General features: G+C 35.5%; 1 non-coding gene across 1 annotated transcript; it reads right to left on the reverse strand.

Moving 5' to 3' along the window:
- Positions 1-14,437: 14,437 nt before the first annotated feature.
- Positions 14,438-14,509, reverse strand: TRNAG-UCC (transfer RNA glycine (anticodon UCC)). Its single transcript has one exon. It is a non-coding gene; the product is annotated as a tRNA-Gly (tRNA).
- Positions 14,510-23,225: the final 8,716 nt, after the last annotated feature.

Raw genomic sequence — 23,225 nt, forward strand, 5'->3', positions numbered from 1 at the left:
TGGTTTGCAAAGTTTCTCCTGGTCTGGAGCTTGTCTTTTTATCCTCTTAAGAAAATATTTCACAAAGCAAAATTTTACATTTTGATGAGATTTAACAATTTTTCCTTTTATAGTTCATGCTTTTGATGTTAAATCTAAAATCTCTTTGCCTAGCCCTGGATCCCAGAGCATTTCTGCTGTTTTTGTTTTTTATAAGTTTGTACTTTACATTTAACTCTGATCGATTTTGAATTAACTTTTTTATACAGTATGAGGTTTAGGTCAAAGCTTATTATTTTATATGGATGTCCACTTGCTCTAGCCTCATTTATAGAAAAGTATATCCTTCCTTCATTGAATTGTTTTTGCCTCTGTGTCAAAAATCAGTTCAACTTATATGCACGGGTCTATACCTATTCTCTCTATTCTGTTGTATTGATCTAAATGTTTATCCCTCTGTCAAGTAATGCACTATTTTGTTTACCCTAGATATATAATAAACCTTAATATTGAATAGATAATTCCTTCTACTTTAAGATTGATTTGGCAATTCTAGGACCTATGTCTTTCCATATAATATTTACAGTAAGTTCATTTATGTGTACAGAGACTTTTCTGGAATTTTGATAGTAATAGCATTAAACCTATAGATAAATTGGGGAGGAATTGACATTTTAACTATGTTGAGTCTTCCAAGCCAAAGAGATTTATTTAGGTCTTCTGTATCCTTTTCACATGTCCCCATCATTTATTGAGCCTCTCCTTTATATCTGGGACCATAGATCTTCATAGTTCATCATGTATCTGGGACCATAGATATTCATAGTTCATCATGCATTTCCCTTGCCTCAGACCTAGAACTACCCATCTCTCTAAGAAACCTTAATCCTTTCATTGGAGAATGGTATTTAGAAACCATGACCTGGGTACTAGAAGTACTTGTTGCTACTGGGGTTTCACTGCTTCCAGGCCCTCTTAGCAGAGAGTTAGAAAATACATGTATGCGTACTAATAAACACACACAAATGCACATCTATAACTACTCCTTGATCTATCCATCTGTAATTAGATTAAACCCTGGAGTTAATACAGAAATCTCAATTCCAATCCAACACCACAGGGTTCATTCTAGACATCATCTTTCTTTATTCATAACTTTTTCCTCTAATGGGAAGAAACATGGCTCTCACTATCCACTGCACATAAAATTATTTGTTCAGCTTCATGTAGGTTAAGAATTGTTAATCCATACCTCTGTGAGAAAAAAATAACTTAATTGTAGTACGATATTTTTGCACAGTTCCTTTATTAGCCTTATAAAGTATAATTAAATATTATATTCCAATATAATGTTAGGTTTTTTTATACCCACCCCTATTCATTTTAATAAAGTTCACTTAATTTGTAATTGTTTGTACTCTATTTTTGGGCTCCTCTCATATTCTGTTGGGCTATAATTAATTTCTTAATGTATGACTATTCAAAACATAACGATGATTCTAAGAGTCATCCCTTGTACATCATTTCATTCCTCTCTTCTTTCCACCCCTTTCTCACCAACTCCTATATGTACTGATCTCATTAGTTCCTGGTTTATCTGTTTCATTCTTCCTTTATTTCTTTTGTACAAATGAGCAAATACAGGAGCATGTTCTTACACATGGAGGTTAGCATTCTGTAGATACTGTTTTGCGTTTTTTTTTCCATTTGACAATATATACTGAAAAATCACATCATATCAGTTCATAGAAATTATCTTCAGTCTTTTTTTGGTAGCATATAACTCTATTGTGTTCATTCAACAACTCTTCTGTGGATGGGTATTTCGTTGTTTCCAATATTTCACAATTCCCAGTACTGCTGCAATTAATAATCCTGTGCCGAAATATTTGTTATTTATCACTATTGTAAATTATTTTTTCTATCACTATGCCCTCTAATGTTACAGTGTAGATTTGTAAAAGTGAGATTGCTAGATCAAAAGGTAAGGGTACATAAGGTGGGCCACGGTGGCTCAGCAGGCAGAGCTCTCGCCTGCCATGACAGAGACCAGGGTTCGATTCTGGGTGTCTGCCCATGTAGAAAAAAAAAGAAAAAAGAATGCAAAAGGTAAGGGCACATGTAGTTTTATTAGGTACTGCCAAGTTATTCTCCAGAAGGATTGTGTCAGTTTGTTCTCCCAGCACTGATGTTTGAAAACGCCTGTTTCTCCATAGTTTTGCCAGAAGAATGTTTTGTCATAGTTGTTATTTTTGCCTTTTAGTTGAAAAAAGGTGTGTCAGAACTGCTTTAATTTGCAGTTCTGTAACTATGTATGAATTTTATTCATATCTAGGAATATTTTATATCTCTTTTTTGAGTTGTCTGTTTATTATTTTTTCCGGTTTTTCTAATAGGTTCATGGTCTTTTGTTCCTCGGTGTTTAAGACGTTTATATATTAAGTACGCTATCCCTTTGTTTGTATTATATATCACAAATATTTTGTCCAAGTTTGTCAGGTATCTTCTGAATTTATTTATGGTTTTTGCCATGCATTTAAAAAAATTATTAAATGTGTCAAAGTTGTCTTTAATTCCTTTGATTTTGAATCATTTCAGATCCTTCTTTCACATGAGGGTAAAGGGGAAATCGCCCATGGTTTCCTCTAAAACTTGTAGGGTCTTAATTTTTGCATATGGATCCTTAATTCATTTGGAGTTCCTGTTTGCATATTGTATCAGGTAGAGATCTAATTTTATATTTTTACATATAGCAAGTCAGTTGTCCAGGCAGTATTTACCTAAAACTACAGTTTTTACCTAGTGATTTGAGATGGTACCTTTTTCATATGCTAAATTTACTTAAGTACATGAATCTATTTCTGGGCATTCTATTCTATTCCCCTGGTCCTATGTATCTGTTCACATGCCAGTACCATGCTGTTTTGAATGCAGAGGTTTTATAGTATGTTTTAATATATGAGCAGAACTATAACCAAGAAGTTAGGATTTAAGGAATGATTATGAGTACTGAATCATTATATAGATATTTCTTTTTACTTTCTGGCATATTAGAGTAGAGAAAGGGAAATATCTGAAATCTTTGAACTGCAATCCAGCTGCCTTGATCTCTAATGATTGTATTGCCTTTATCTTGTGCCCTTATGATTGTAAAAACCTTGTGACTAACCTTTACTTGTACCCATTTATCCATTTTTTTTACATTAGAGTCTAGGGTTCACTAAAGACAGTGCCTATTATTGACTAATGGAGGGTCTTGTGTCAGCCCAGAACTACCCACCCCAAGGTCAAATTATCTGGATAACTGAAACTGGATCTAACCAAAATGGGTCCACCTGACATGTGCAGTAGCTTAGACTTTAACTTATAAGTGACCTATACCTCATTATACTACTAAAAGTCATGCCCATAATCATATTAAGGCAGCCATTTTCTTACGTACATTCTGCAACTAAGCATGTACTCAATCTACACGTGCTCAATAATTAGATCACCTCTAATTACATTATCTGAGGCCACTGTGCTCATAATCCTAAAATCTGCCCATCTTTTAATGCTATAAAAATGGTATAAAAATTACTGCAGTTAGGGAAGGCAGATTTCGGGGTCAATAGACCATCTGATCTCTTGCAATAAACTTTTTCTCTCTTTGAAATCCTGGTGTCTCAGGAATTGGTCATTTGAACACATTGGGCAAAAGAATCCACCGCCTTTGTTGGGTAACAGAACTATTTCCAGAACCTCCATGCAGATACAATGGGTGCAAGGCAGGGAAGGTTGTTTCAGTGATTGGTCAAGAAAAGCAAGAACAAAGTATCTCAAGGTGTTTAAACGCTACCAGCAAATATTCTATCTAAGTAATATATCAATAGAATTATGAGAGTACTAGCAGAAGATATGATGTGGTTTCAGAAGCCTTGGTTTTCAGCAAGTCTGTCATTTTGGGATATAGGAACCTTGGCAGGGTCTTAACACACATCATGAATTATAAGATAAGTCACTTTATTTTTTGTTTTCAGAATTCGTCATAGGTGACATGAGTGTAAGGTGTTGCCAATATAATTGGAGAACAGTGGATGGATCTTAGATGGTTCTGAGGAATAGAGTTGAACAGCTTGAGAATAAATGTAAAAGCTTAATAAATGGGTGAATCAAAGATGATACCTGGGTTTTCAATGGTAGCTGAAAAAGTCTGATCATTCTATTTTGAATTACTTTCTTTTGAGAGCTTACCTGTTTTACTCCTGTTAGAACCTATGAATTATTTTCTCTGATCATTCCAAATATTCTTTCCCATTGAGTAGGTTGTACTTTTATTTTCATGATGAAATGCCTTAATGCACAACAGTTTTTAATTTTGATCAGGTCTCCCTATATTTTATTTTGCTGCTTGTGCTTTTCATGTAAAATCTGAGAAACCATTGCCTAACACAAGGCCCTGAAGAGATTCCCCTGTGTTTTCTTCTAGGAGTTTTAGAATTCTGGTTCTTATGTTTGGGCCTTTGATCCCTTTTGAGCTAATTTCTGTATATGCCGTCCACCTTCCTATAGGCTGGAATGGGTGGACTCACAGCCTCATGTAATTAAAGGTTAATACCCACAAGTGGGTGAGTCACACCTCTGTGTGACCTAATCAAGTAACCTAATCAAGTTTCCAACCTACATTATTGAATAGGGATTAAAAGAAATGGTTGCTCTCACAAGATTAATTAGGATTCATAAATGGCTTTTCTAGGGTACATATATCCATTCAAACCAGCATACGGGGTTTCCAGGAATACTGTTGGTTGGGGTTTGCCATGCTGTGGCAGTTTGCAATATCTGGCTGAAACTTGCATAAGGCCAAACTCCAGAATGACCTCTCGACTCTATTTGAAATCTCCTAGCCATTGGAACGCCATTTCTTTTCCCTCTTTTGATCAACTAATCCACGATACCGGGGCCAGGTCCATCCTTGGAACTTATATCTCATGATGCTAGAGCCAGTTATGTCTCACGGTGGCAGAGCCAGGTTTATATCCCTGGAAATTATATCCCACATGGGGGGAAGTTCAGAGTTTGGCTTGGAGAGAGACCACATTTGAGCCACAGCAGAGATTTTCTGGAGATGATTCTTAGGCACTAATTGTTAGTAGGTTTAGTTTGCTATTATAGAAATTAGTTTCATAAGGACAAGCCTTTTGAGGCCTTAGCTTATTAAATTTTGAGCCCCTCTTGCTTAAGAAAATGTCAGGAATTCTCCATGGGGAAGTTTATTAGTTCTGTTTTTCCCAGTCTCTCAAGGAACTTTGCAAGGACTTTTCTCATTTTCTGCCCCAAATACTTTGAAATGCATCATGGTATTGCCATTAGCTTATACAGTATGATTTTTATTCCTTATTCTAGGTTTTATATCAAATAAATCTGAATCATGTTGTTTAATTAAACTGACTGGACAGGTTAATTTAGATAGTGTGCTACAGAAAATTTAAATTTTGGACAAAATAAACATTTTAAATTTTATCTTACACACAAGTAAAGCTTTAAAATACAGACAATATTTTTTTTTTACCTTGTATATTGGTTTACCTTAGTTTTAACCAGATCACTTTCATCACATCTTTAATTGGAGTTTGATCTTTTTAAACCAGGATGTTACCAGGAGGTGATGTCACATTCTCACCTAGAACCTATGTTGCAATTTATTATTTTAGTCATCACTGGTATTCTTCATGTATGGAATCTGGGAAAGGGGGACTTCAGCAACTCTATCTAGCATTCTTTCCCTTTTCCCAGCCAGCATGAGGCCTGTATTGATAATTATGGCTTTCTTTTTTCCATCACTATTTCCACATCTCAGTTCCCCTGTTACAGGATCTCAGTTAGTGTTGGGGAAATAGAATAAAAAACAAAATCTTCTGCCAACCCAGAAAGCCTCTCTGCAAATGTAGAAGAGAAAGGAAAACAATTTCGTTATTGAATAAGTATTGAAACAAAATATGATGCATCACAGGGAATCTGCAGAGATTGCAAAGACAGAGAGCTCACCCTTTGTATGTGCTTAAGCACACAAAAGCCATCACACATACATTCTCAAGATATTTCAGAGATAGGTTTGTATTTTGGGAATAGGGGTCTCTTGGAAGTTATGCTAATATCTTCTCCAGGAAATTAGAAAGCAGGGGGAGTATTTTCCTTGATTACATTACAAAGAAATGGAGACTTTCTTGTCTGGTGAAATTTGCAAGAGGCTCATTCAACCTTTTACACCTTATATTTACATACATTTTTAAAGAACCAAGAAAGAATTTACAATTACAGGTCTTCTAGAGTAAATGCAAGAGAGACTGGAGGGAGAAGGAAATCTCTTCCCTTGTGCGCAATAGAAATAATTAAGCCTGCCATTATTATTTTAAATTTGTATTTTCCCTTACACTAGTGAAAGTGTAAGGTGCCCCTGAGCTTTGTTTCTGCAAGATTCACATCCTGAGAGGTCCTATTTCTATTGCATTCACACAGTTTCCACTAGACCATTATTATGATGGCTCTCCATTGAATCACTTGCCTTACATACTCATCCTTGCCACAGTGTATCAGCAACTGATTTTCTCTTGATAATGAGGATCAGCCATCCAATCCTATAGAGCTGTCATTTCTTAGCCTGTTATTTCAGGGATGTTAAGAACTCAAAATGCCAGAGAACAATCTTCGCTTCTAATTGATTGGAAAAATGGCATTCATCCTTGGTGCAACAGTCCCTTTGGAAATGAGAGCATACAAATATATGATGTATAGTAGCAAGGAAGGAAAGCGAAACAGTAGTGGATTAGTTGTAATAATGAAAATGGCCACCCCCCCAATTTTGCCCCTTCCTTTTTTTATAATTTTATTATTTGCATTCAATATTTTTTGTTCTTCCTTAGGCATATATAGTAAGCATTTTTGTTTCTATTGTGTTCCTAATATTAGAAAACATAATTTTAGTAGTTTCATAATATTAATGGGTAATTTGAAAACGTGTAGACCAGACTCTTTCTGGTTAATAATTAGGTCATTTCTAATTATTTACTATTATGACTAATGCTAGTGAATATCTTTAAGCATAACTCTTCATATAGCAATAAGTAGCCTTGCAGCAGGTGGAGACAGTGGCAGTTGATTATAAAAGAAAAGCCCACTGTGAGCACGGGCATGAAGGCAAACAAGACTATCTGTTCTGGAGAAACGATGAATCACGTGTGCTTGGAGTACTGGTGTGAGAGTGGGGTTGAGTGGTGCAGACAGGTTACAGTGTGAGGGCGATTAACTGGAAATGGAGGGTTCATAGATCACAGAAGCGGTAATTGGACAGGCCGGATTTAATTTACCTACTGCAAATCTTTTAACAGGATTGTGTTGTGTACTGAAATGTTAATGATCTCGAACCCTCCGCCCCCCAAAAAACAAAAAACATTATAAGCATGTTGACCACAATTAGAATGTAAACAAATTGAGAAAAACGTGTTTTTGTAATATGAGATAACAGACATGGTGTGAAGAAATGATATAGACTGGCTTGATGCCAGCCAGACTGGCACTCCTTATGAAAACCCAGTACAGATGCCACTTTGGTGGGCATCGGATTGAGGCCGATGGACACAGGGCCACTCTCACTCCCGACTTCAGTGCTTGCGCTGTGCTGCTGTCACTGCAACACTGCGATCAACGCCTCCTGCTGATCCGCTTTGGATCCTTCACTGAACTCCGCATCAGACCTGGCTCCTGACTTCTCATTAAAGGCTCTCTGGCTGGTGGACTCCAGTGTTCCCTACCTTTAAATGTGTCGTGTGCCCTGACCTGGTTATTATGCTCATATTGGCAGCTTGCAATGAAGCAAGCAAACGAATTACATTGAGTATCCAATCAACCAAGCAGATTGGTGTCAAATCTGCTTCCAAGTGATAAATTCGCTTTCAGTTTAGATCTGCTTTCTGTTTGCTACAACTACATTTACATGACAGTTTAGTGCATTCATTTCCTCATAAGTGAAAAGTGGGATTATGGTATCAACCTTACTGGAGATGTCTGAGGTCAAATGAGATAATGCAGGAAAGGTATTTAGCAAGGACCTGGCACCTATGAAGCTTTCAAATATTTGCACTATTATTATTTAATTTTTCATTATTCTCATCGTTGTTATCAATCGTATTACTGGTGCACATTTAACATATTTCATGATCAAGGCTACCAATTGACTATGAAGAGGAAACAAGAGCAGCATTGTTAAGACAATATTGGATTTAGAATCTTGAAGATACAGTGTCAAATGACTAACTTTGTGACAACAGACATGTCAACTGTAAGATAAGTATATAAATACCAAACACATGTGATTGCTCTGGGGATAAAGTAAGATAGAGAGTACCTGATTTAATAGGCACTTGATAGACGATAGTTTTGTTATTATTAAAACAGTGATACTATTATTGTGGTTGCTATATTTTAAAAAAAATTTATGGTTGGAATTTGTGTTTTCCTTTAACAACAATTCCAATAAAATCAGAGTTTAAGAAGTCACATTGGAGTCTTCATTAAATACTCCTCTTCATTTTACAATTCAGGGTTCAGAAGAGAAAAAGGACTAACTGTCACAATTAGCATTTCCATAAGATAGTTTCTCTTTGGTCTATTGAAAGTCAATTGCAACACAAAGGGGAAAAATGGGCATTTTCCTGGATGGTTTACCAGTCTTTATGGTCATTAGGAACACTTTCAGGGGGAAAAATGAAGGGGTCAGATGGGGAAGTGATGGCTTTGTTCACTGGCAGTGGTGCCACCTTATCTGAAATTTAGAACTTTCTGTGTTTTCTAGCTCGCTGGTTTTGGGGGTGGGAGGGTTATTTTGGCCTCCTGCAATCTAGCTCTCCTTGCATAGAAACGGGACCTGCAGACCATCTAAACTCTCCAGAGTTTCTTAATAAAAAAGATAATGTATCTTATTCCCCATTCCAAATTTCCTCTGTTATCCCCCAAAGAAGCAAAAACACATGCTTCATGAGATTCAACAATTCATTCCATACTCTGTGATTTTTCCCAGAGCCTAGACAAAAAAAAAAAAGGGAGATTTCTTGGCTTTGTCATGAAATCAGCCTTGGCTGATTAGTGTCCAGCCACAGGTGGACACACTTTCCTCTTTGTCTGTGTGAAGCAAGTCTCACTGCTGTGAGACTCTGAGTAATCACCACCTCACAAGATAAGGCATCTATCCCCCGCATGGTGAGGAAATGAACCTCCCCCTCCTTTATTATTACAACCTCTGCAGAAGGGAAAACGTCTCACTTATAAGGAGGCTGTTCTATGGTTTTCACACATTCACTTATAATAATAACTATTATGATGATGAAAGGAATAATAGTTATATAACACTTTCTATGTAGCAACCTCTAAGTGCTTCTCAAACTATCTATGATGAAAGATCATTTTTTACCAAATTAAATTTAACACTATAAAAGTGAAATAAAAAGATATGCAAAATGCAATACCATTTAATGATTGCTAGAATTAAAAGACTCAGAATTACCATCAAATTCACAAATTTTTCTAAATGTTTACCCTCAATTACTGCACTTATCATGGTCAGTTTTGGGATCAGCATTGTCTGTGAACTATAGGACAACACTGCTCTAAACAGAGCATGCATCCTGACATGCTGAAGCCTTAAACTTTCTTATGAGGTAGGCACTTTTATTTTCCCCATTTTACAAATGAGGAAAATGAGACATTGTACATTAAGTGAATTGTTCAAGTGACTTGCATCTCATAAATGCTGGAGAAGATTTCAATCCATTTACTTTTTTTTTTTTTTTTTTACAATTGTGGATGTTTTATGTTTCATTACTGTTATTAATGGGGCCTCTCCTTCTATGTCTTATGTTTTCCTTTTTAATTACAGAAATAATACCTGTTGGATTTCTCCAAAATCTTGTCTGATACTACCAAACACTTGTGAGGAAATGGACTCTACCAAATTCAGTAGAGTAGTTATCTCTGTAGAGGGAGGGGAAAAAATGAGGTCCCGGGGGGCACACAGTATGTTTTTTTACTTTATATATGAAGTCTAATATTTTTTAAAATATAAAATGAATATGGTAAATCGTTGAGATGTTTTACAAATAGTTTTGTATTATAATGTTTTCAGTCTTTTTAATGACTGCCTAGCTTTCCCTAGTGTGACTATACCTTAATTTAACCATTTCCTCATTGTTTGACTTGTTTTTTATTTCTAATTATTATGGAAACTTTTGAAGTGAATATCTCTGATTTTTTTTTGCATCTGCAAAATACTTCTTTAGAATTTCTGGTAAGCCCTAGAAGCAGAGTTATTTGATAAATGGTATGCATTTTCTATTTTTTGTAAGTGGATGAATAATGCCAATTCTTCAAAAGTCTGAACCAGTTTAGACCCTTCTCAAAAAACATGAGATTACCCATTTCCTCACATCCTCAATAACACTGTCAGACTGAAGTGAGGAGAAATGACAATTGTCTATTTCTGATAGGCTGAATCATCTTTTCATATATCATTAGCCATTATAATTATTCCCATTTACATTTTTAACCACTAGTTATATTGGAGAATATTAATACATCTAATAAGTTCCTGATGCCAACAATCAAGGACATAGTTATAATAATCCTTGTGTCACACGATGTAGTGTTTAAAATACTCTTATATACATTTTATCATTTGAGACTGACAATGAGTAAAGAGATCAAGAAGTATTCCCCCCTTTCATTATATTTGAGCCCAGAACACTAACTGGCTTGTCTAAGTTAAAAGCTATGAACTGAGCAGAGTATCCAGGCTCCATGAACAGATCTTTCATTATCTTGTTTGAGAGTAGGGAACATCTCATTGAGGCAAGATAGTCTAAGGTACTGGGAAACTTCCCTAAAAAAAAGTACCAAAAATAGTATGGTGAAAAATTAACAAAGCGTAAAATGTGTAACTACGGTTATAAGAAAAATAAATAAATTTCAAGGTATCAGAAGAAAGATGGAACTTAGAAGTAGAAAGCTAAGCACGTGTCCTGAAGCTCTGGCTGCCCTAGTGAGTTCACAATTGATTTACATAGAGGTTGGTGTTACACTTGTATCATGGAACAGAAAAAGTGGAAATGATAAAGATGGGGTTTTCTGGAAGGGCATACTGTGTTCATGGATTGGAAGACTAAATATAGTTACGATGTCAATTCTACCTAAACTGATTTACAGATTCAATGTAATACCGATTAAAATCCCAAAAACTTACATTTTGGAAATAGAAAAACCAATAACCAAATTTATCTGGAAGGGCAGGGTGCCCCAAATAGCTAAAAGTATACGGAGAAAGAAAAATCAAGTCGGAGGTCTCACGCTACCTGACTTTAAGGTGTATTACAAAGTTACAGTGGTCAAAACAGCATGGTACTGGCATAAAGATAGATATATTAACCAATGGAATCGAATAGAGTGTTCAGATATGGACCCTCTTGTCTATGGACAGTTGATCTTTCATAAGGCAGTCAAGCCAACTCATGTGGGACAGAGAAGTCTCTTCAATAAATGGTGCCTAGAGAACTGGATATCCACATGCAAAAGAATGAAAAAGGATCCATATCTCACACCAACATACAAAAATTAACTCAAAATGAATCAAAGACCTAAACATTAAATCTAAGACCATAAAACTGTTAGAAGAAAATGTAGGGAAATATCTTATAAATCTTATAATAGGAGGAGGTTTCTTAGACCTTACACTCAAAGCACAAGCATTGAAGAAATAAATAAATAAATGAAAACTCTTCAAAATTAAATACTTTTGTGCACCAAAGAACTTTGTCAAGAAAGTAAAAAGACAGTCCACACAATGGGAGAAAATATTTGGAAATGATATATCAGATAGAGGTTTAGTATCCAGAATATATAAAGAGATTGTTTGACTCAACAAAAAGACAGACAATCCAATGACAAAATGGACAAAAGACATGAACAGACACTTCTCAGAAGAGGAAGTACAAATGGCCAAAAGGAACATGAAAAGATGCTCAACTTTCCCAGCTATTAAGGAAATGCAAATCAAAACCATAATGAGGTATCATTTCCCACCCACCAGAATGACCATTATCAATAAAACAGGAAACCACAAGTGCTGGAGAGGATGTGGAGAAAGAGGCACATTTACCCACTGTTGGTGGGAATTTCAAATGGTACAACCTCTGTGGAAGGCAGTTTGGCGGTTCCTCAGGAAGCTAAATATAGAATTGCCATATGATCTGGCAATATCATTGCTAGGTATCTACTCAGATGACATGAAGGCAAGGACACAAACGGATATTTGCACACCAATGTTTATAGCAGCATTATGTACAATTGCCAACAGATGGAAACAGCCTAAATGTCCATCAACAGACGAGTGGCTAAACAAGCTGTGGTATATACATATGATGGAATATTATGCAGCTGTAAGACAGAATGAAATTATGATGTATGTAACAACATGGATTATACAATGTATATAGTATATAATGATAGTGACTAAATGTACAAATTTTAAAATGTTTTTGCATGAGGAAGAATAAAGGAATGTCAATACTGCAGGGTGTTGAAAATAGATGGTAACTAATATTTCAAAACTTTATGTGTGAGACTAAAGCAAAAAATGTTTATTTGGTACAAAATTTATTTTTTACTAGTGCATTTCCTAACATAACTTATGTAGACAGCTTAATTGAACACCATAGTACCTGGAACCTTGAGTAGGGCATGAGGTTTTGTAGGTTTGTCCAAAATTATGCCCCAATAAATCCCAGAGTAATTTGAACAGTGAATAAAAAGTATTTGCAAAGTCCCCTTGGGGGAATGGTGAAAAGGGGGGAAAATTCAACTTCCCCAAGTGGAGAATTCTTGATATTCTCACAAGCAGTGGGGACAACCAAAGCAATAGGCTGAACCCCCAATCTTGGGGTTTGTTCATATGAAACTTAACCCCACAAAGGATAGGCTAAGTCACTTAAAATTAGGCCTAAGAGTCACCCCCTGAGAACCTCTTTTATTGCTCAGATATGGCCCCTCTCTCAGTCAACACGACAAGCAAACTTACTGCCCTCCCCCTCTCTACATGGGACATGACTCCCAGGGGTGTGGACCTTCCTGGCAACGTGGGACAGAAATCCTAGAATGACCTGAGACTCAGCATTAAGGGATTGAGAAAATCTTCTCGACTAAAAGGGGGAAGAGCGAAATGAGACCAAATAAAGTGTCAATGGCTGAGAGATTCCAAACGGAGTCACCAGGCTATCCTAGAGGCTATTCTTATGCAATATATACATATCACCTTTTTAGTTAAGGTGTAATGGAGAGGCTAGAGGGAATGGCCTAAAAAATGTAGAGCTGTGTTCCAGTAGCCATGTTTCTTGACTAGGATTGTATAATGATATAGATTTCACGATGTGACTGCGTGATTGTGAAAACTTTGTGTCTGATGTTCCTTTTATCTACCTTATCAACAGACGAGTAAAACATATGGATTAAAAATAAATAAATAATAGGGGGACAAATGTTAAAATAAATAAAATAAAATAAAATGTTAAAAAAAATAACCTCTCCACTCTGTAGATTGAAATGCTAGTGATCAATGAAAGGGAGGTAAGGGGTATGGTATGTATGAATTCTTTTCTGTTTTCTTTTAATTTCTTTTTCTGAATTGATGCAAATGTTCTAAGAAATTATCATGATGATGAATATACAACTGTAATGGTATTGTGAGTTACTGATTATATATGTAGAATGGAATGATCACATGGTAAGAATGTTTGTGTTTGTATGTTGGGATGTTTAATAAATAAAATAAATAAAAAAAAGAAAGAGGAGGGGTAAAGGAATCCTACATATGCTCTGATGAACATTAAAAGAAAAGATGGGGTCTTCAAAGGGCTGTGGTTTCAGTAATATGCAGACAGAAAAAAAAACAGGAATTTCTGAGTTTTCTTTGCTTTTTAAAAATAGAATAAATGAAAAACGTTCTGCCAACATCTTGAGTTCTGGTCAGACTTAAGAATGATATTTATGTGCAATCACTGTTACTCTGAAATAGAAGTATTATTATGCGTATCTAGTTTAGAGGGAAAATAAGCAACATCAACATAGTGAAAGGAAATGCACATGATTAATCCAACAGACTTTTCTGCAAGTTTAAGTTAAAATCTGGACAATAGGATGCAAACTAGATCCTGGTCTGTTCTGTTTTCTGAAAAGCCTTGCAGTTCTGTGTTATAAATTACTGCTAACTTTTACAGGGAGTTATAGGGCTTTCTGGGAAAACCTGGGGGATGGTCTCTCCTAAACCTTAAAAAAGCTATATTCTTATGCTAGAGAGCTACTGCTTCTACGTCCTTAATAGTGGGGGTAGCCACTGTTTTAAATATATATATATATATATATATATTTTTGGGGGTGGTGGTGCACAGTCCGGGAATCAAACCCGGGTCTCCCGCATGGAAGGCGGGCATTCTAACCACTGAACTACCCATGCACCCTAAATATATATATATATTAACTTTAGAAAATACTTTACAAGATTAAACATCAAAATCTTTTAATTATAGTAAGGTCACCACAACTTTATGGGCAAAATTTTGTTCCTGCTAGTAAATTGGCTCACAGATGATAAAACAAAATAAAATTAAAAACATTAAACAAAACAGAGCATTAACAAAATAAGGAAGGTGATTTATTTGCACAGAAGAAGTGGCATTTCAGAGATAGCTCATGCATAGATAAGATTTTCATCCTTTTTGTTTTCTGAGAAGACTTCAACTTTGAATCTATTAATTTGCATTCATATCAATTAATTTTTACAAAAACAATATTAGTTAGGGCATTTATATCCATGTGAGATGAAGAGATGGAGAATTATAGGAGTTCAGAGAGAAGTCCAGTATTCCAAATCTAAAAAGTGAAAGATCTGGAATTGGGCTCCTTTCTTATGACAAGAAATCTGAGATTTTTCCTTAAACATTGTAGTAGTGACTATTGAATTTTCCTTTTCACAGACACTGCTGAAATATCATGGCCCATCAACTATATCACATAGGAACAGTAGAACTGAATTAGTTGAATTTCGGTTTTGGTAAGGTAATGTTTTAAGGAAAAATAATCCATGTAATAGAAATGCTTTTTGCTAGATTATAGCACAAATTTTGCCACTAGCTAGTCAAGTAACTCTGGGCCAAATATGAATTTGTTCACTAAATAAAAACTTGGGGGCCTGTAACATAACACATATCGAGACAGGAGAGGAGGCTAAATAGGACAGAGACTTTGTTGTTTTCAAGGGATTAATGATCTATTGCAGCGGATCCTTAAGGTTTTATGAATCGCATGCTCTTTCAATAGTCTATTAAAATCTTAGGATCCTCTTCCTCAGACAACCACAAAGGCGACACAGACTTATGTAAATGATCCTGTGTGTAAGTTCAACGGTTTTACAGATTTCACCCCCTTCCCCAATGAAGAAAATTCACAAACCCTCTAGGTTACTATAAGCTGCACCTGGGTCAAAGCACCTCGGCTTGAAACAAAGGAAAAGAGAAATACATAAGCAAATAGGTAATAATAATAATATGCACTAGTCCCAGGAGTGATTTACGGAAAAGAACGGTAAACTCTTCTAGCCAGAGGGCAGGGACAACTTTGGAAAGGAGTAGATGCTTGAGCTGAATTCTGAAGAATGAGCTCAGGGGTCAAGATGTCTTTCTGGAACTTGTGTTTCTTTATTTTAACCTTTGCAGTAGTTCATGCAAGAACTTATTTACATTTGTAGTGTTAATCAGTGGGACACATGAGTCTATACAACCCCTTTCAATCATGTTCACCTTCAATATGGTAATATAGACCCATTGATAAATTTCCTAAGTTGTAAAGGGCAGGGCTCTAAGATCTTTGAGCTTCTTTCTAGTTCTATCATTATACAGTTTTATGGACTTCAAAAGACACTCATAAATTGATGAGCCCTCCATTCATTGGCCCCTGGTTTCTAACACCACCATTCTGCCAAGACCTTTCTGACAACCAGACAAAGAACAGGTAGAAAAGAAAGGGAAAGTCTAGAATAGAAATAGAAGTGTTTAATTTTTATTAAATAGTCCATGATTCAGGTGTCTCCTGTTTTGAGTACTGAAACCTGAAAATCCCTTTTCCACTACCAGCCTCTGCCTTTAGGTTGTCTCCAAATTTTTTGCCAGTAGGGAAGGGAAGCCTGGTGTCTACGCTGCTGATGCTGTGGGCAGGGTCACCACGGAGTGACCACATAGGACAGAAACACAGGAAAACATTTCTCAGAAAACAGTATTTCTTCCTTTGCAATTGAAGCAATATTTTGGTTCTGTTTAGGAATCATAGGAACAACGAACGAACAAACTGGATTGGGTCATCTAATCTTCCCTCCAAGGAGCAGACGAATTGGTGCAGCATGTTCATTGGATTCTTTTCCAGTTTCACGTGAAAACTCCAATGGGGTTTTCACCACACTCTCTGGACAATCCCTCTGTGCGCCAAGTTAGTATTTCATGAGTGTTACCGTGACATTGGAAGGAAAAGCAAAAAGGGAACCTCCAACAAAAACATTTTAGAGGGGGATGATTAAGAGAAGTTAACTCTTTATATGTATATTATAATTTAAACATTGCAAGGGACAATTCATTTCTTCAAGCTGAAACAAGTAGTGGTTCTGTCATAATTTTGATTAACCAAAGATTAAAAAGTCCTTATGCTTCCATTTGTTTAATTGCAAGTGTACTAGATTGCGTTTGTTGGAAAAGACTACGACATTACTGAATTTTGCAATTTCTTGATTTTTTAAAAATAAATTGTGTGTCTGACATAATTACTGTTCTAAGCATTTTACATTTATGAGGAATTCAGTGTAATGTATATGGTCTAAAATGGTGCATACTTTTCTAAAATCTATGGTTCGGGGAATGTTTACTTGTTTTCTAGGCCACTGGGCTAAACATTTTAAATGACTTCTTTTTCACTCCTTCTAAAACACTATGATATAAGTATTTTAGCCTGATTCTAGAAAATAATGAATGAACGATTAAAAACTGAGTTTTGCAGAGGTTGATCAACTTGCTTACTGCCATGACAGTATGTAGATGAACCACTGCTCTGGGCCCTGTAGCCCTCAGCAGTGTGATAAGCAATGATCAGGTATGTAAGGACAGTTTGCCAATGGGCTGAGCTCTCATAGAGAGGAACGGTGGTTCACTATTGGATTTTATGTGCACAGGGAGCTTGCTTCTGTCCAGAAATGTATGGGGAGAGTAGATGACAAGCTCCAGAATCTGAGTAACTTTGTTCAGACACTAGCTTCACTTCTTTCGGCCACAAACATACTACTACGTGTTGATCTGTGTCTCTGTTTCCTCATCTCTAAAACAGACATTTTGATGGCTTTCTTTCACGAGACTATTGTGAGGATTTATGAGTGAATATATGGAATATATGGAAGATAATTATAATGCTGCCTAGAACGCATCACAACATTATATATTAATGATAATAAATTGCATTATTTAAGATTTGTGATTTTACTAGTATATATATCAGTGCTGCCACAGATAAGTATATATTTAGTAATTTATATTGTGCTATATTTATTTGTTTTAAGCTTTTATTATTAATTAGTATTTTTTTCATGGCTACCTCTGGCTTATTTGATCTGAAATGATTCAATTACATTTTTTTTCTTTTAGATCTTAAATTTCTTTGGTTTTCTGTGGTCTTCTAGTTGCATGCAAATACCACTCTGAATATTAATTTCATTTTTATTTGCAATCATATCATGAATTAACGAATCAAATTGTGTCCTTTTACTCAGAGTCTGGGAAAGCATGTCTAGTTAAATAGCCCTACTAATCTATTAACTATAAAATATCTACTTAATTTACAGGTGAAATGGCATTTGTTGATTTTTGCCTTGACTTACACAACCTTTTAATTTGTGAACAAATCATCCAAACTTAGAAATTGAGTAACTTCATTGATTTATTATGTCCAAAAATATTTACAAAATAAAGTGATTTGATTTGGAACCCCTCGCAGTGACGTTGTCTTGGGAAAAGTCTAAAGGTAACAAAAATCTTACTTTAAAAATAGTTAAAAATCATTATAAATTCTGAAGTTGTGTTATAGTTAATGGCTAAATTTAGATTAAACTGAAACCTGAGAGGAGTCTTTTTAAGTTCCTATTACCTAAATACTTGAAACAGCAGCCAGAAAAATGTAAGGTAGATAATAGATAGGTTGTGTTATTCTAAAAGAGGAAGGCAGGTCCATGGGAGACTCCAAAGGGAGTTAGGCTAAATGCACTATATTTACCCCCACTTTATCAAGCCTGTAATTAATAAGTGAAGTATAATTGACATGTTCACTTAATATCCTACCTTATTTTCTTTGAGAAAATATTGTTAAACTAATGGCACATTCTAGCAACTGAAGACATCCTAGAGTGAATGAAATGTGATAGATATTAATATATATATATAAGAACATGCATATACATATAATCTGTGTATGATTACTTTTCTCTTTATTTCTGGATTTATTTTAAATTTTGATTGTTCCAATATTTACTCTCATTGGTTGGACTGATTTCTTAAAAGTGTAATAATAACCAATGAGTGATATATTAACGGTACATATCATGTTATTTATTTCTGCCTAGGTGTTCTATAATGAGGACCTAACCTAACTCAAGGAAAGGAAGAAGAAATTCTTAAAAATTTAAAAAGATTAAGGAAAAGATGTAATTCAGGGGTGTATATTCACATATAACTTTTTATAAAGCTCAATTGTCTATAAATGTATTTCCCTTTCCAGTTATTAGTGGTTCTGTTCCTTGAATTAAATTTGCTAAGTAAATTCACATTTGAGAAATGGAAGAGCTTCTGGTGATTCAAAGAATTTCTGATGAAATGTATAAAGAATTAGCTAACAAGAAGTATAAGTAGAGACTGTAATATTTTCTTCCTTCAATCTAATGATTTTCAGGTCTTCACCAATCTTCTTTGGAGACCATTACATTGCAAAGATCATGAAAAGATTAGCATAATGACTGCTGCATATATTATTGCTATCGTATTATTATGATTTTGAGTTACTCATTAATAAACCCTTTTCTGAGCTCTTATGGAGGAAAAACATGACATAAAGGCAAATCGGGAGAAATAAAAAGTGAGTAAGAAATGATCTCTGCTTTCTTGAAGCCAAGAATCTAACGGAATAGACTAGCATGAAAGCATCTGAGTATAAGACAAGGTTAAATGGCATACATAACAAATTGAAGAACACATGACTTGCTGTAAGAGTCCAGGGGTCAGAGAAAATCATTCTGCCTAGAGGCTCAGAACAGAGCTCAAGTAGTTTCTCTAGTATATTGTCCACCCAGTTGAGTCCAGTCTGTCCACTAATCCAAGTTTTTAGCAGTACATCCTAGAACCTTCTTCACCGAAGAAGTAGCATTTTGATATTCCAGAGTAATTTAAAAGAAACTAAATATTTCAGGGTCACAGAATATTGAAAATTTTATTGATGCCATAATATCCAGATGCTCCCTGTCGGAGTAGGAAAATGAGAGAATCAACCTCAGCTATTTTTATATATGCTAGAGAAAAGCCCTTCCCTCATTTCAGCATTTCACCATTTATTCCACCTTAGTTTCAGCCTGTTCTGCACATCGTGATATGCAAGGCCATCATGATAATAGGACATATCTGAAGCCTGAAGAACAAATAATAAATCTCTAATGCTGCAATGTAAGGCAGTAAGGAAAGTCAAAGAATTACCTTTGAGTAAAGGGGTCTTCTTAATGACTCTTAAATCAATCAGAAATATTAATTTAACTAAACAAATATATATAGAATCCAGAATATGCAAAGGATTTTTATTAAAGCTATGAGGAAGACATAACCCCTTGCTGCAAGGAGCTTAGAATTCACCCAAGGTACTTAAAATTCAGAGTCCAAGTTTACTTAATCTTTATTTCCAGAAAAAGTCACTATGGATGACATTTTAATGTGTATTTTAACTGTACCAGAAAGGAAACTACGATGCTGCTACACTTACAGAGCCACTCTGTCCAAGAAGAAAACATACTGAGAAAGAGGCAGAACAAGGAAATTGAGTTTTTTAAAAAAGGCATCCTACAGAGAGAAATTAGGTCCAAAAGAAATTACATTTAATCTGAAATCAAGCTCTTGTAATTTTGGATAAGATTCCCTATCATTTCCCACTTTCCTGTGTATTCTTGCAATAATCCTCAGTTTAATATGAGCCAGTTCTTGCTGATTAACAGCCACCTACAGAAGCATTGTAAAATGACTTGCTTTGTCAGCATTCGCACTTTCCCTCCAAAGTTTACAATCAAATGTGATCATTTCACGTGTCTTTTGTAATGTGGGGTTCCCCCTCAACTCCTGCTTGCACTGAGACTTTGATTTTATGGCCGGAGAGAGCTAGAGCAACTCACACTCTCTTGCCTGCAAAATATAGAGTTACAAGGTTTTGCATAAGTTAGAGGAGAGATGACAACGAGTTTGTTGCTTCCAAGTCATTTGCAAATTTAATTAGTAAATATACTTTGCAAGTAATTGTGAAAGCTTATAAATAAATACATTGAATTAATAAATGTCCCTTGCAAGAAATTGTGAAAGCGTCTTCTGCACTACTGTTAACTACTCTCAGTATTTAAATTTGCTTCTCAAAGCCCATAGGGTCTGTTTTTCCTGTCACTGCCCTCCCCATCCCCCGCCCCGTCCCCTTAGTGCTAATGAGAACCTCCTGCCGGCAGAGCTCTCAGCAGAATCTGGAACTCTTTCTCTCTTTGTTAATGTAAAGCACATCATTCTAGGCCTTTGCAGCTTTGTGTCATCCAGAAGGTTTCATATCTTAATACCATACTGATATATTGATTCTTAATTCTCTAGTTGCATAACCTAGTGAGGACTTGATTTAGTAAGAAACTAAGCCTCTTACATCTTCGTGAGACCTATAAGAGATGAAGGTGAGATTTGAGGGAAAATAAGTCCTTTGGGAAATGTCTGTCTTTTCCTTGGTTTTGCAAAGGATACTGTTTGCTAAGTGTTAAAGCTGGTTTGGACAGCCAGCAAACACAGGGTAGATGTATAACCTCTAAAGCAGTACCTTCAAAGATTTCTTCCCAGAAAGCATGGCCCAAAGGCATCCCTTTGATTGATCTAAGTCCCTAAAGAGTTGCCTGAGCAGCCAGCCAAGACTTATCATGCATCTTCTCTAATAGTCTTGGACATTTTATGGTTTGTGTGAAAATAATGAATAGGAGTAAATAGCCTGGGATCCTGCACCCCTACCTCCTCAGAACTTTAAGCATGGTTTGACCCAAAGCAAGATCAGCTACTTCACTCTTAGGACACCAGACAGCACTTTATGTATCTAGTTTACTGTCTCAGCAGTGTTACCCACCTGTTCCTGGGAAAAATGAGAAGCATGATACATTTACATTTTGGGAGGTGGCAACTTAGCAACAAGGAAAAATGGAACCAGTATTCCATTTATCAATCATCAAAAAATATTTCTTTAACATTTTAGGAAATGTTAATAAAGTTTTTAATTAACTCCATGTAAAATTTTAGATTTTGCTCCAAGAAGAAGTGCAATTTCTGCAGTATTCCATGTTTCTGAAAAAGAATTCTCATCTCCAAAGCAGATTTCTTGTTTGTCATTATCTTACTGTAGTATGAATAGTTGTCATCTGTTGTACCCCCTAGAATGTGATCTCTATCAGGACAAGAATCATTACTTTTTTTTTTTCAACAAAGGAAGGGGACTTTATTTCATTTACTGATTCATTGCTTCTTTTTTTAAAAAAATTATTTATTACTTAAAAAAATAAAGAAACAAAATAAAACAACATACATAATCAGTAATTCACAATATTTATTTTTTTATTGTCTATAATGCCTAACATAGCAGGCACCAGGCAAATAGAGAATTTAGTAAATTTAAGTTGTATTGAAAAATCCTTCAACACTTGTTGCTTTCTTTTGGAAGTACTTAATAAAAGCAACTTTGCTTCTGTCCATGCAGATAAAGAGTTGAATTCAATACTCTATCTTGGTCATTTAACTATGCAAGGAACTGACTCATGGTAACTGGCTGTGCTTTAGTGCAACCAAGTGTCTATGTAGCTGTGGTCTGCCACCCCAAACTGATTTTCTTGAGGACAAGGGCCATGTCTAACTCACTTTGTATCCCCAGTACTGCTCATGTAATGCTTGGTGAGTGAATGAGAGGAATGATCAAATAGAATGAAAACAAGGTTCCCACACAGTATTTAAACTCTTGACTTATCCATTGGCACAGAACACTAAACAATGGGCAGACATGGAATATAAGTGACAGTTTGGCACATCTGTTGGTGTCTCATTTAAAATAGATGTTGCCATGCATCCACATGGTCCAGTCTATAATTGACTGTCCTCCACCCAGATTCATCTTTGTTTATAATATTAAAATACCCAGGGTTTCAAGTAGACTCAGCAATATGCAGAGTGAAAGGAAAAATGCATGAAGAATGCAAGAACTGTCAAGGAAATTGCTAGTGGCTACGTTTGTTCTATTTCTGTGCTGTTTGCCTCAACCGTTCTTTTGTGAGAAAGTTCATGCATTTCATATTCATAATCGCTATTTATATTGAGTACTTATTCTATGCCCAAAATTATGCTAAGAATTTTACATGGACACTCATTTAATTCTCACCTTAAACCTACAAGTACTATTATTACCCTTATTTTAAAGAGGAGCAAACCAAAGTCTTCAAGTATATAAGTAACTTATCCATTTCAATAGCAAAAAGCAGGATATAATTGAACACTTTCAATTTTCTGATTTTTTAAAATGAAATCTCCTAAGTACTATGCCATACTGCCTCTTGTTATATTTTGTGGAAAACTAAAGCTTCTACTATATGGCTAGAACTAGCAGAACTAGGGACAGTGTCTGAAAGTTATAGAGGGAAGAGTTCCGTTTCCAACAAAGAAAAAAAATGTCCACAAATTAGCGCTATCCAGCAATGGTTCTTTTCCTAGCAAAATGCTTGATGCATTCTAAATACACAATAAATGAATGATTGGGCAGGCTGCCTCAAAATGTTGTAAGGTTCTGTCACTGTAACTCTTGAAACTTCCAGAAGAAGTTGAACAATTCTTCTG

This window comes from Tamandua tetradactyla, chromosome 6, assembly GCF_023851605.1.
Source record: "Tamandua tetradactyla isolate mTamTet1 chromosome 6, mTamTet1.pri, whole genome shotgun sequence".
In the NCBI taxonomy this organism is placed as follows: Eukaryota; Metazoa; Chordata; class Mammalia; order Pilosa; family Myrmecophagidae; genus Tamandua; species Tamandua tetradactyla.